The sequence below is a fragment of the Vulpes lagopus genome, chromosome 16 (genome assembly GCF_018345385.1).
Source record: "Vulpes lagopus strain Blue_001 chromosome 16, ASM1834538v1, whole genome shotgun sequence".
In the NCBI taxonomy this organism is placed as follows: domain Eukaryota; kingdom Metazoa; phylum Chordata; class Mammalia; order Carnivora; family Canidae; genus Vulpes; species Vulpes lagopus.
Genome location: NC_054839.1, coordinates 8,263,528 through 8,276,970, shown reverse-complemented (window position 1 = coordinate 8,276,970; position 13,443 = coordinate 8,263,528). Strand labels below are relative to the sequence as shown.

Below are 13,443 nucleotides of genomic sequence, written 5' to 3'. Positions count from 1 at the left end.
CTGGGGATATATAATGTAATGACAAACAAAATTCCTTAACTTACTGCTAGTAGAATGAAATAAATGATGAACAGAAAAAATTAATATAGCATGAGATGGCCTTAGGAAGGAAAGTTATGTATGCTAAAAGAATAGTTAGTGGAGGGATCCCTGGGTGGTGCAGCGGTTTGGCGCCTGCCTTTGGCCCAGGGCGCGATCCTGGAGACCCGGGATCGAATCCCACATCGGGCTCCCGGTGCATGGAGCCTGCTTCTCCCTCTGCCTGTGTCTCTGCCTCTCTCTATCTCTCTGTGACTATCATAAATAAAAAAAAAATTAAAAAAAAATTAAAAAAAAAAGAATAGTTAGTGGAGATTGGACCACTTGTGTGCAAACAAATTTTCCTTGAATAAGGTTTTATTAAATCAAGATGCACATAGACAGCTTAGGGTAACCATTAAAAGAACAATTATAGAATATCTAATTTTCAGATAGTAGGGACACTAAATGGAAATAAGTAAAAATTGGTCGGTTGAATAGAAAACAGACAATGACAAAAATAATCACATAAAGCAAGGATGTTAAATAGAAAATGCCAAATAACATATTTAACTAAAACTCAGGGGGGGCAGGGCAAGATGGTGGAGGAGTAGGGTCCCCAAGTCACCTGTCCTCACCAACTTACCTAGATAACTTTCAAATCATCTTGAAACTAACACGAATTTGACCTGAGATGTAAAGAGAGAACAGCTGGAACGCTACAGAGAGAAGAGTTTTCACTTCTAACAAGGCAGGAAGGCAGAAAAAAAATAAAATAAAAAAGAATCGGGGCGGGGGGTGGTGCGGGCCCACGAGGAGCCGGGCTAAGGCCCTGGGGCGAGAGCCTCCGGGACAGGAAAGCCCAGCCTCACAGAAATGGGAACTTTAAAAATCCACTCCGGATTCTTCCTCAGACAGGCGCTCAGCAGGGAATTCCGGCAGGTCCTCAGGAGGGGCAGTGGAGCCTCCAGTCTCCCGGAGTCACCAACAGAGGAGGTGTGCCTGGGGGAGAGCGAGCCGCATGTGCAAGTTAGCACCCTGCCCCCGGGAGCATCCAGGCCAGTGTGGACTGGGAGCTTCAGTAGTTACAGCGGGAGCTGACTCCAGGGCTAGAGAGCTGGCCACTGCCAGTCGAGTGTCCCTCCTGGTGTCACCCTGTGCCTGGGAGAGGCGGGGCTGCCAGGGGGCAGGGGCCTCATGGGGTAAACAGCTCCCACTGAGCCCGGCACCCGGCGGGGGGGTGGGCAGCTCCCCCAGATGCACACACCTGAGAACCAGCACAGAAGCCCCTCTCCCAGAAGACCAGCTGGAAGGATAGGAGAACAGCAGATTCTTGACCCAGCTGTGCTGGAAAGCTCCAGGGGAAGATGAGGGATTTACAGTACATAGAACCAGAGGGTACCCCTCCTTTGTCTTTTTCTTCCTTTTCCAGTATAAATCATTTTTATATCAGACTGTAAATTTCCAATTTTTTTCTCTTTTCCCACCTTAACCAAAATATTTTACCACCTCTTCACTTTTCAGATTCTTCCTCTTTGACTTTCATATTTCTACATTACAGGTCCTAGATATATTTTCCACTTCTAGATTCCTTTCAACATACTCAACTTAATTTGATATACAAGATAAGTGGTTTTTGTTTTTGTTTTTTGTTTTCTCTGCCTCATTTTGTTCTACAATGGTGGAAGTTAATACCTTCTAAAACATGACCAGTATGCACCCAGAACCAAGTGGTATGCCATGCTGGTTCATTCTGTGAGATGTCTCATTGCCATTCTTCCCCCCTCTTTTATCTCATTTATGTTTTGGTGCTCAATGTTGGGGCCCTCTACAAGTATTTCTGGTTTATATAAATTCGGGACTGAGTGTCTTCTAATACAAAGAACTTAATATAATCAGAAACAAGAGGATGACCCTCTAGAACCTCTCAGGTAGACTACATTCTCTCTCCACTACAACTTCTTCACCACCACCATCTCCTAGTCCCCATACCTTTTTTTTTTATTCTCCGTTTTTTCTTTTTACTTTTTCTTTTCTTTTTCCGCCTCCTCTTTAGGATTCCTGGCCATTTATTTTTTACTACTTTGTTTTAAAACGTGTTTTTAACTTTAGTGGTCCTTTTGTTTTATTTCGTTCTGATCTTTGTTTTTAATTTCTGATCTCTAACTTTGGTAGAATTATCTAGGGTGAAATTTACTTAGGTTGTGGTTGATATTCATGATGCAGCCTGCTCATAGAGCCACTCTGCATTGACCAAAATGACTAGAAAGAAGAATTCACCACAAAAGGAAGAATCAGAAACAGTACTCTTTGCCACAGAGTTACAGAATTTGGATTACAATTCAATGTTAGAAAGCCAATTCAGAAACACAATTATAAAGCTACTGGTGGCTCTGGAAAAAAGCATAAAGGATTCTAGAGACTTCATGACTGCAGAATTTAGATCTAATTAGGCCAAAACTAAAAATGAATTAAATGAGATGCAATCCAAACTGGAAGTCCTAAGATGAGGGTTAATGAGGTAGAAGAAAGAGTGAGTGACATAGAAGACAAGTTGATGGCAAGGAAGGAAGCTGAGGGAAAAAATAGAAAAACAAAAGACCATGAGGAAAGGTTAAGGGAAATAAATGACAGCTTCAGAAGGAAAAAAATCTACATATAATGGGGGTTCCAGAGAGCCCCAAGAGGGACAGAGGAACAGAAAACATATTTGAACAAATCATAGTTGAGAACATCCCTAATTTGGGGAGGAAAATAGGCATTCAGATCCAGGAGATTGAGAGGTTCCCCCCCCCCCCGCTAAAATCAATAAAAACCATTCATAGTGAAACTTGCAAATTCCAAAAGGTAAAGAGAAAATCCTTAAAGCAGCAAGAGACAAGAGATCCCTAAATTATATGGGGAGAGGTATTAGATTAACAGCAGACCTCTCCACAGAGACCTGGCAGGCCATAAAGGGCTGGCAGGATATATTCAGGGTCCTAAATGAGACAAACCTGCAGCCAAGAATACTTTATCCAGCAAGTCTCTCATTCAGAATAGAAGAGCTTCCATGATAGGTAGAAGCTGAAAGAATATGTGACCACCAAACCAGCTCTGCAAGAAATATTAAGGGGGACTCTGTAAAAGAAAGAGGAATCCCAAAGAAATAATCCACAAAAACAGGGACTGAATAGGTATTATGATGACACTAAGTTCATATCTTTCAACAGTAACTCTGAATGTGAGTGGGCTAAATTATCCCATCAAAAGGTGCAGGGTTTCAGACTGGATAAAAAAGCAAGACCCATCTATTTGCTGTCTACAAGAGACTCATTTTAGACCTCAGGACACCTACAGCCTGAAAATGAAAGGTTGGAGAACCATTTACCATTCAAATGGTCCTCAAAAGAAAGCAGGGGTAGCAATCCTCATATCAGATAAAATTTATCCCAAAGACTGTAGTGAGAGATGAAGAGGGACACTATATCGTACTTAAAGGATCTATCCAACAAGAGGACCTAACAATCATGAATATTTATGCCCTTGATGTGGGAGCTGCCAAGTATATCAATCAATTAATAACCAAAGTAAAGACATATAGATAATAATACACTAATACTGGGAGACTTCAGCACAGCACTTTCTGAAAATGACAGATTTTCTAAGCACAACATCTCCAAAGAAACAAGAGCTTTAAATGATACACTGGGCCAGATGGATTTCACATTTATTTACAGAACTTTACATCCAAACGCAACTGAATACACATTCTCTCAAGTGCACATGGAATCTTCTCCAGAATAGATCACATAGTGGGTCACCTGATTGGTCTCAACTGATGCCAAAAGACTGGGATTGTCCCCTGTATATTTTCAGACCATAATGCTTTGAAACTTGAACTCAATCAGAAGAAGAGATTTGGAAGAACTTCAAACAAATGAAGGTTAAAGAACATCCTGCTAAAAGATGAAGGGGTCAGCCAGGAAATTAGAGAAAAATTAAAAAGATTTATGGAAACTAATGAGAATGAAGATACAACCATTCAAAATATTTGGGATACAGCAAAAGCAGTCCTGAGAGGGCAATACATCACAATACAAGCATCCCTCAAAAAAATTAGAAAAATTCAAATACATCAGCTAACCTTGCACCTAAAGGAACTGGAGAAAGAATAGCAAATAAAACCTACACCCAGCAGAAGTGAATTAATAAAGATTCGAGCAGAACTCAATGAAATAGAGACCAGAAGAATTGTGGAACAGATCGACAAAACCAGGAGTCAGTCAGTTCTTTGAAAGAATTTAAAAGATAGATAAACCATCAGTCAGCCTTATTAAAAAGAAAAGTGAAAAGACTCTAATTAATAAAATCATGAATGACAAAGGAGAGATCACAACCAATACCAAGGAAATACAAACGATTTTAAAAACATATTAAAAGCAGCTATATGCCAATAAATTAGGCAATCTAGAAGAAATGGATGCATTTCTGGAAAACCACAAACTATCAAAACTAGAACAGGAAGAAATAGAAAACCTGACAGGCCAATAACCAGGGAGGAAATTGAAGCAGTCATCAATAACCCCCCAAGACACAAAAGTCCAGGGCCAGGTGGCTTCCCAGAGGAATTCTATCAAGCGTTTAGAGAAGAAACAATATCTATTCTACTAAAGCTGTTCTGAATGATAGAAAGGGATGATATACTTCCAAACTCATTCTATGAGGCCAGCATCACCTTGATTCCAAAACCAAAGACTCCACCAAAAAGGAGAATTATAGACCAGTGTCCCTGATGAACCCCGATGCAAAAATTCTCAACAAGGTACTAGCCAAAAGGATCCAGTAGTACATTAAGAAGATTATTCACCATGACCCAGTGGGATTTATCCCCGGGATGCAAGGCTGGTTCAACACTCATAAAGCAGTCAACAAGAAAAAAAAACAAGAACCATATGATCCTCTCAATAGATGCCGAGAAAGCATTTGACAAAATACAGCATCCATTCCTGATCAAAACTCTTCAGAGTATAGGGATAGAGGGAACATTCCTCAGCATATCAGCATCGGAAAGTGACACAAGATGGCAGCCACCACGGCTGCCATCATGGTTGTAAAAGTCCCTCGCAATTTTCGACTGTTGGCAGAACTGGAAGAAGGCCAGAAAGGAGTAGGAGATGACACAGTTAGCTGGGGTCTAGAGGATGATGAAGACATGACATTTACAAGATGGACAGGGATGATAATTGGGCCTCCAAGAACAATTTATGAAAACCGAATATACAGCCTTAAAATAGAATGTGGACCTAAATACCCAGAAGCACCCCCCCTTTGTAAGATTTGTAACAAAAATTAATATGAACAGAGTTAATAGTTCTAATGGAGTGGTGGACCCAAGAGCCGTATCCATGCTAGCAAAATGGCAGAATTCATATAGCATCAAAGTTGTCCTGCAAGAGCTCCTGAGCCTAATGATGTCTAAAGAAAACATGAAACTCCCTCAGCTGCCGGAAGGACAGTGTTACAACAATGAATCAAAAAGAGAAACCACAGGCCCTCCCCCTCCCCCCCATTCGATTTAAGCAGTCATTTTCCACAGTAGTATATTTTCTAGATACGTCTTGTAGACCTCAGAAGTACTGGAAAAGAGGCTCCCATTCAAAGGCAGTTTATCTTAAGATACTGTAAACGATACTAATTTTTTGTCCATTTGAAATACATTAGTTGTGCTATAACAAATCATCCTGTCGAGTGTAACCACTGTCCACATAGTTGAACTTCTGGGATCAAGAAAGTCTATTTAAATTGATTCCCATAATAACCGGTGGGGCACATCTAACTCAACTGTGAAAAAACACATCATGCAATCACCTTGCTGCTAATTACATGGCCTGGAGTCTCTGCCTTCTCCCCTTTTCCTCTTGCTGGCTCCCTTCCTCCCTCTCTCCACCCACCCCTCTATCCCTACAACAACCCTCCAGCTTGGGGTGGCTTGCTAGAATAGGCGTGAAGGTTTCAGGTCGCAGCCTGTGGGACTACTGCTGGGTGTGCAGGGCTGCTCCAGCTGCACCCCTGGTTTCTTTTTTCAAGTCTTAAATGATGCCCTCCCGCCTCCAAGCCATCATCCTTTCTCCACTTCCCATGACCACCCTCGGCCGAAGCACAGATTGTAACCCTCTCTGCTCCCCTCTGAAATTGGCCTTTGGTGAGGAATTCAGGGCTTTCCCCATATCTTCTCCCCCATTTTAATCGAGGGATGCTGCTTTTTCCTTCCTCAAGTCCCTTTTTGCACCATCACCACCCAATACTTCCTTGCTTTGGCCAGAAGCCATCAGGTAAGGTTGGAAAGAGTCTCTGACTCCCCTCGTTTAGTTTGGAACCACATTTACTCACTCTCCATCAGCCTAGGAATGAATATTGGGTCCTCAGCTCTGCCACCCTCTGCTGTCATTGTCAGCTGATGCCATTTTTTAGCTCAGGTTTTGATAAAGTGAAAAGAATAGTCACCAGGGATACCCAGACCTGCTAGCTCTCAAAGTGCTTGGTGGTAAAACTTGGAGAAAGGCCACAGAAGACACTTGTAAGCACACACGATCCCTCTGAATGAATTGCTTTCTTTTTCCGTAATTGTTTTTGCCTTTAACAATTGAAGAAGTTTCAAACAGGGTTCTCATGTGGTCATCTTACAATCCATTTGGGTCTAGTTTGGAATCTGACAACTGGAACGAAAAGAACCTTGGATTCGGTGCATACTTTGGCTTTGGGGGACCCGCATCTCATGGTCCTCAGTAGGGATCGAGAAAGAACTCAGTGTGCACAGCAGATCTCCAAAATTGGCGGGCTTGACTTCCTGGCAAATTGCTGCGTTTTTCCACTTTTCTGTTCAGGACCACTAAATGCTGAGATGTGGATGCATACCGAAATAAAAGCGATTCATTGTGTTCTAAAGGTTTTTTGTTATGTTTTGTTTTTAATTTAGTGTTTGTGTACAACCATCTTTTGAAGCAGCAACTATCAAGTCTGAAAAGCAATCGATGTTTTCATTAACCTTTTTCTGGGGGGTACCTTAGTTCTAAGGATTTAACATCCTGTAAGTAAAGTTGAACATAACAGTATTCCATAAGCAGCCTTTTTATTGTCAGACCATTGCCTGATTTTAATATAATAAAAAAGAAAGTGCGTTAATATTTAACAAAAATATTCCTCAGCATCTTAAAAGCCATCTACAAGAAGATTGCAGCAAATATCATTCTCAATGGGGAAACACTGGGAGCCTTTTCCCTAGATCAGGAACAAGACAGGGATGTCCACTCTCACCACTGCTATTCAACATAGTACTAGAAGTCCTAGCCTCAGCAATCAGACAACAAAAAGACATTAGAGGCATTCATATTGGCAAAGAAGAAGTCAAACTCTCCCTCTTCGCAGATGACATACTGTGACTAGAAACCCAAAAGACTCCACCCCAAGATTGCTAGAACTCATACAGCAATTCGGCAGTGTGGCAGGATACAAAACCAATGCCCAGAAATCAGTGGCATTTCTATACACTAGCAATGAGACTGAGAAAAGAGAAATTAAGGAGGCAATCCCACTTACAATTGCACCCAAAAGCATAAGGTACCTAGGAATAAACCTAAATAGAACTACCCTATAACTTGGAAATGCAATGCTGGCGATTTACCCCAAAGATACAGATGCAGTGAAACGCCGGGACACCTGCACCCCGATGTTTCTAGCAGCAATGTCCACAATAGCCAAACTGTGGAAGGAGCCTCGGTGTCCATCAAAAGATGAATGGATAAAGAAGCTGTGGTCTATGTATACAATGGAATATTCCTCAGCCATTAGAAATGACAAATACCCACCATTTGCTTCGACGTGGATGGAACTGGAGGGTATTATGCTGAGTGAAGTAAGTCAACTGGAGAAGGACAAACATTGTATGCCATTCATTTGGGGAATATAAAAAATAGTGAAAGGGAATAAAGGAGAAAGGAGATAAAATGAGTGAGAAATATCAGTGAGTGTGACAGAACATGAGAGACTCCTAACTCTGGGAAACAAACAAGGGGTAGTGGAAAGGGAGGTGGGTGAGGAGTTGGGGTGACTGGGTGATGGGCACTGAGGGGGGCACTTGGCAGGATGAGCACTGGGTGTTATGCTATATGTTGGCCAATCGAACTCCAATAAAAATATACAAAAAAATAAAAATAAAACTCATATACTTCAAACATACTTCAGAAGACATACATATTCAGGTAGAATTAAAATAAACTCTAGATTGTTTAAATAGAAAATATTTAAATAAAGAGAATAAACATATTGTTCTAGGGAAATAAATAAATTCAGCACGGCAATATTAATATTAGGAAAGAGTATGCTTTACTGAAAAAAAAAAAAGTTATCCGAGGAAAACAAGGGATATTACATAGTGGTTCAATAAAACTCTGAGGTTGGGGATCCCTGGATAGTTCAGCAGTTAAACATCTGCCTTTGGCCCAGGGCATGGTCCTGGAGTCCCAGGATCAATTCCCACATCAGGCTCCCTGCATGGAGCCTGCTTCTCTGTCTCTGCCTATGTCTCTGCCTCTCTCTCTCTCTCTCTCTCTCTCTCTCTCTCTGTGTGTGTGTGTGTCTCATGAATAAATACAATCTTTTAAAAAATAAAATAAAATAAAACTCTAAGGCCTAGAGACCACAGTGCTTTGTGGTCAGTTACATAGGGAATAAAGTAAAAAGGGGATTTGAAGATGAATTGATTGGGAGATTTGTCATTTGGGTCATTGGGTACTTTTACTTGGAATGGAGGATCTAGAGAAATCCCACAGCCTAGCCTAGGATTCTAACACCAACCCAAAAGGTCCAGGGAGCAACCTCTGAGTAACCCACCCCAACACCCTGTGGTATTAGGACTTAGCACTACAGAGCCACCCCTCCCAGAAGGTATGGATGCAGGAGAACCACCATGCAGTCCTGTCAAAGGGGGCCCTTCACTTCCAGTCTCCTGTGCCCTTGATCTCTCCTGGGTGGGGTCAGGAATAGAAACTACCCACGTGGCAGGACAGAATGTGCCATATGGACTTTAATGCTTGAGAGGGAGCCAAGGAGTTTTAACCTTGTGAAAGCAACTATAAAACCTGTGCATCTATCAGAGACATCCTTGAGCAGAGAATGGATGGTGCCATGGAGGAGATGTACAGGCAGCTGGGGGTAGAAAAAGCAAGGGCTTATTTTATGCACAAACTCATTTAATACAATATTTTTAGTTAATGAGTTGAAAAGTTTAAATAAATATTAGAGCATTAAATATAATGACAGAAATTTTGTTTTATGAACTTCTCTGGTATTTTTCATGGCAAAACCAAAAAGCCTGAATAGAGCAGATAGGACTCTTGGATGTTCTATTGGATGTTCTCACCTTCTAGTTGCTCTCTACTAAAATAAAGACATATTGGTCTTGATAGAGACATTAAATTTTGAAATCAGCACTTTGGAATTTCATTTATTCATTAAAGCAATATACCTTGAGTGCCTCCTAGGTTTTAGGCAAAAGCAGAGACACCTCAGAGACACTAGCAGAGAATGCCAACAGCCTCTTTGTCCTCACAGTGCACTTATAGTATAGTAGATTTATCTATTGATATCCATGAACTGTGCATCTTGGATATGGATATCCATATCCATGTAACTCTTCACACCTACTTAATAATACGGCCCAAAATTCTATTTTTGTGATATTCTCTTTTCAGCTATTTTATATTTGTTCCTTTTTAAAATGCTTCCAATATATTTGCTCTTCTTTTTTTACATGAGGGAAAAAATACCGAAATGTTGATTCAGTTGTGTCTCATAAACTAATATAAATGAGTCAGAGTTGGAAATTATTAGGCATGCTAATGCAGGGAATCTTTAATCTCAATTGGATGCTCAACCAACTTAAGCCAATAAATCATGTACTTAATTATGAATAAGAGAGCCAAATTTACAGAACATGAAAAAAATGTCAGAAGATTTTTGTCAGTCCATGTGTCATAGGGAGTTTGACTTTTGACTTTATGTAGATAGGATTAGCCTTATAACGCATGCAATATGTTTTCTATTTCACATACTTTTAAATATTTCTTAGGAACTCAATAAGTTGTATTTGTCCCACATGAGTTAAACTGAATTAAGAAACCAAAATTTACACTTCCATGACTTGATGGCAGCAAATGGTAAGGGTTCCTGTGGTGCTCTAGGCTCTACTTTCTTTCCTATGTCTGATTTTCCAACTGGTAGCTTTATCTTTAGAGCAAATCAGGCCACACATCTAGAAGAGGAACCATCTAGTCAAGGTGAGACAGGGCTGCCTCTGGAAGTGTTAATAGAACAGCAAGCTTGAACTTTCCCAGAAGTCCACAGGAAAATTGTGTTTGCTCTCATTGGTCTGAATTAAGATACATACGTTGAGTCATTCACTCTTAAAAGTGTTATGATTGCCCTTAGATCTGTATTTCCAGGAGTAGGAGTGAAATCCGATCCCGAAAAGTAGATATCTTAAAAATCAGGAAATCTTAGACGAGAGAAATGTGGGAGTAGATGCTTAGCACAAAGAATGTCTGCCACCATAAGAAAATAAACAGCCTTCATTTTAATCATACATACATCTGACTTTGCCATTCATTTCCATGGTATCAATAATTAAGCTTTTAAATAGGTGGACAGTGAATTCTCAAATCTTGGAATGTTTAAAAATAGTGTTGAGGAGATCTACACTAAAAATTAGAAGGTAAAATACGATCTTTGCAACCCTCAAATCCTGAGATTCTAAAAAGTCTAATAATTGCAGTGTTTTGTTTTGTTAGTATTTTAAGGTTTCACAGATGAAACACTATTGAGACACTGGTTCTGCTGTCATAGTTTTTTAAAAGTTATTTATTTATTTATTATTTATTTATTTATTTCAGACACAGAGAGAAAGGCATAGGCAGAGGGGGAAGCAGGGTCCCCCTGTCGGGATCCTGTTGCAGGACTCGATCCCAGGACCCCAGGATCATGACCTGAGCCAAAGGCAGATGCTCAAACACGGAGCCGCCCTGTGGTTCCCTACTACTACAATTTAAGTTCATGGTTTCCCTGTTTTCTTTCTTCTTTTTTCCTTCCTTCCCCCCCCCCCTTTTCTCTTCTTTTCTTAGAGGACAGATTAAACAAGTGGCATAGAAGTAAAGGCTATGCGGAAGTTATTATCTCGCATGTCTTTAAAGGTAGAAAGTGAGAGAGTGGTACTAAAAACATGACCGTTCTGCCAAACGGTCACTTGGAAATCCCCAGGTTACCTCTGGGAATTCTGCTCATCAGACTGGAGTATCAGACTTCTCAGTTGCGTAATATTATCTATAGAGTCTCAAAGCTACATAGAACATTTTCATCATAATTAACATGCACAGATACCAATCTTTAAGCTACTATTGATGGATTCAAGCAAATATCAAAACTTACATACATCTAGAAAGAATTATAAACTCTTAGAATAAAGGAGGGCACAAACTGAATCAGCAATTGGCCAATGTTAGCATTTTTAAAAATACTTACCTCTGAAATAAATTGCATAGAAAGAAATTTAAAATTAAACACTTGTAGGGGCACCTGCCTGGTTCAGTCGGTAGAGCATGTGACTCTTGATCTCCCAGTCTTGGTTTCAGCTCCACGTTGGGTAAGAGATTATCTAAAAATAAAACTTTTAACAAAATTAAATATTTTTAAGGTTACAATGATGAAACAATTTACAAAGGTGAGAGTTACACCAACATTAAGAAGACAAAACTGAGGTCTGCATTGCCGACCTCCTCCTGTGGATCTAAGTGCCATGTTGCCCTGAAGTGTTACTCAATAAATGTCTCCTAATGATATGTTCTCTATGTCACGCTACATCTTGCAGCTGACATCTGTATCGCTTTCACTACTGATTTCAGGTTTGTGGTTTCCGCAATCCACTGCCTCAGTAGGTTTTCCATTCAAATAAAAATTTTGTGTGCTCACAAACATATATTATTTTTTTAATTCAGCAAATATTTTTCAGCTGTCTATCATGTAGAATTTTGAACATTGATCACATGGTATTGGAGGAGCCAAATAAACCCGAGTGTGACTTTTTCCCTGCAGTCGCCTCATCTGCTAAGTAAGGATATTTCTTACAGGATTGTGTGTGGTTCAGATTCAGTTACACAGTGTAAAGCAAGCATTCTTTAAACAATGTTTACTCTTGTCATTACTGCTGCTACAAAGTAGATGACACAACTCATCAACCAGAACAACTGAGCTCCGCCATGGCAAGTGGTTCCCACGTGATGTTGGTGAGCCAAGGAAGGACAAGGGGCAGCACCTTTTCAGTGCTCAGAAAATCCTTATGCTTGGGAAGGCTTCCAGTCCTTGTCATTGTTTTACATTTGTCATGCTTAAACACACACCCTAAATAAATAAATAAATGCATACATATACACATAAAAAATACACAAAAACTGGTCTATGTTGAATTGAAAACTATGATAATAAAAGAGAAATAATGAAGTTAAAACTGATTTCAGAGGAAATGATTTCACATAAAGGTCAGTACAGTGTAGTGTGGATTTTCTCAAGTCTGGATGCCTGATTTCAATTTCCAATATATTTTATTTTATTTTATTTTATTTTATTTTATTATTTTATTTTTTTAAAGATTTTATTTTATTTATTCATGAGAGACACACACACACAGAGAGGCAGAGACATAAGCAGAGGGAGAAGCGGGCTCCATAAAGGGAGCCCAATGTGGGACTCGATTCCAGGACTCCAGGATCATGACCTGAACCAAAGCCAGACACTTAACTGCTGAGCAGTTGGCGTCCCTCCAATATATTTTATTGTGGCATACATCTGTACTTTGTCTTTAGGTACAACCATTTTTTCCCTAATTATGTATTGCATCTATTACATATTTGCATTGTAAATTAAATGCAATAGGAGAAGCAATAGGAGAAATAAAAGTGTCCCCTATCCTGGACCTATGAGATATATCTATAGATTATAGCATTTAGCATTTTTAAAAGAACTTACCTTAGCATTTTAAACATACTTATTTAAAAATGCATATGAATATGTTCATATTCATATATATTTATATTATATATTCAAATTCATATATTTTTATGTTCAGTTAATTAACCACTTAGGTTAGATGACCACTGTGCTAGAGAGAAAATAAACTTATATTGAAGATATATATCTAATATATATTTTATATTGAATATATATTCAACCTATTGACTATAAATATTGAAGATATGGAATATATATCCTCTTATGTTGGAATATATTGAATATATACATATTGAATATTGAAATGGCTAAGAACAATTCCAGAGGAATGTTATTAAGCAACCAAGCTGTGTAATAGAATACAGAATGCCATGGACTGACTGTATATCT

General features: G+C 39.5%; 1 pseudogene; it reads left to right on the top strand.

The window, feature by feature from the left end:
• Positions 1-5,080: 5,080 nt before the first annotated feature.
• LOC121477181 lies at positions 5,081-5,579 on the top strand (annotated as a pseudogene).
• The last annotated feature ends 7,864 nt before the right edge of the window (positions 5,580-13,443 follow it).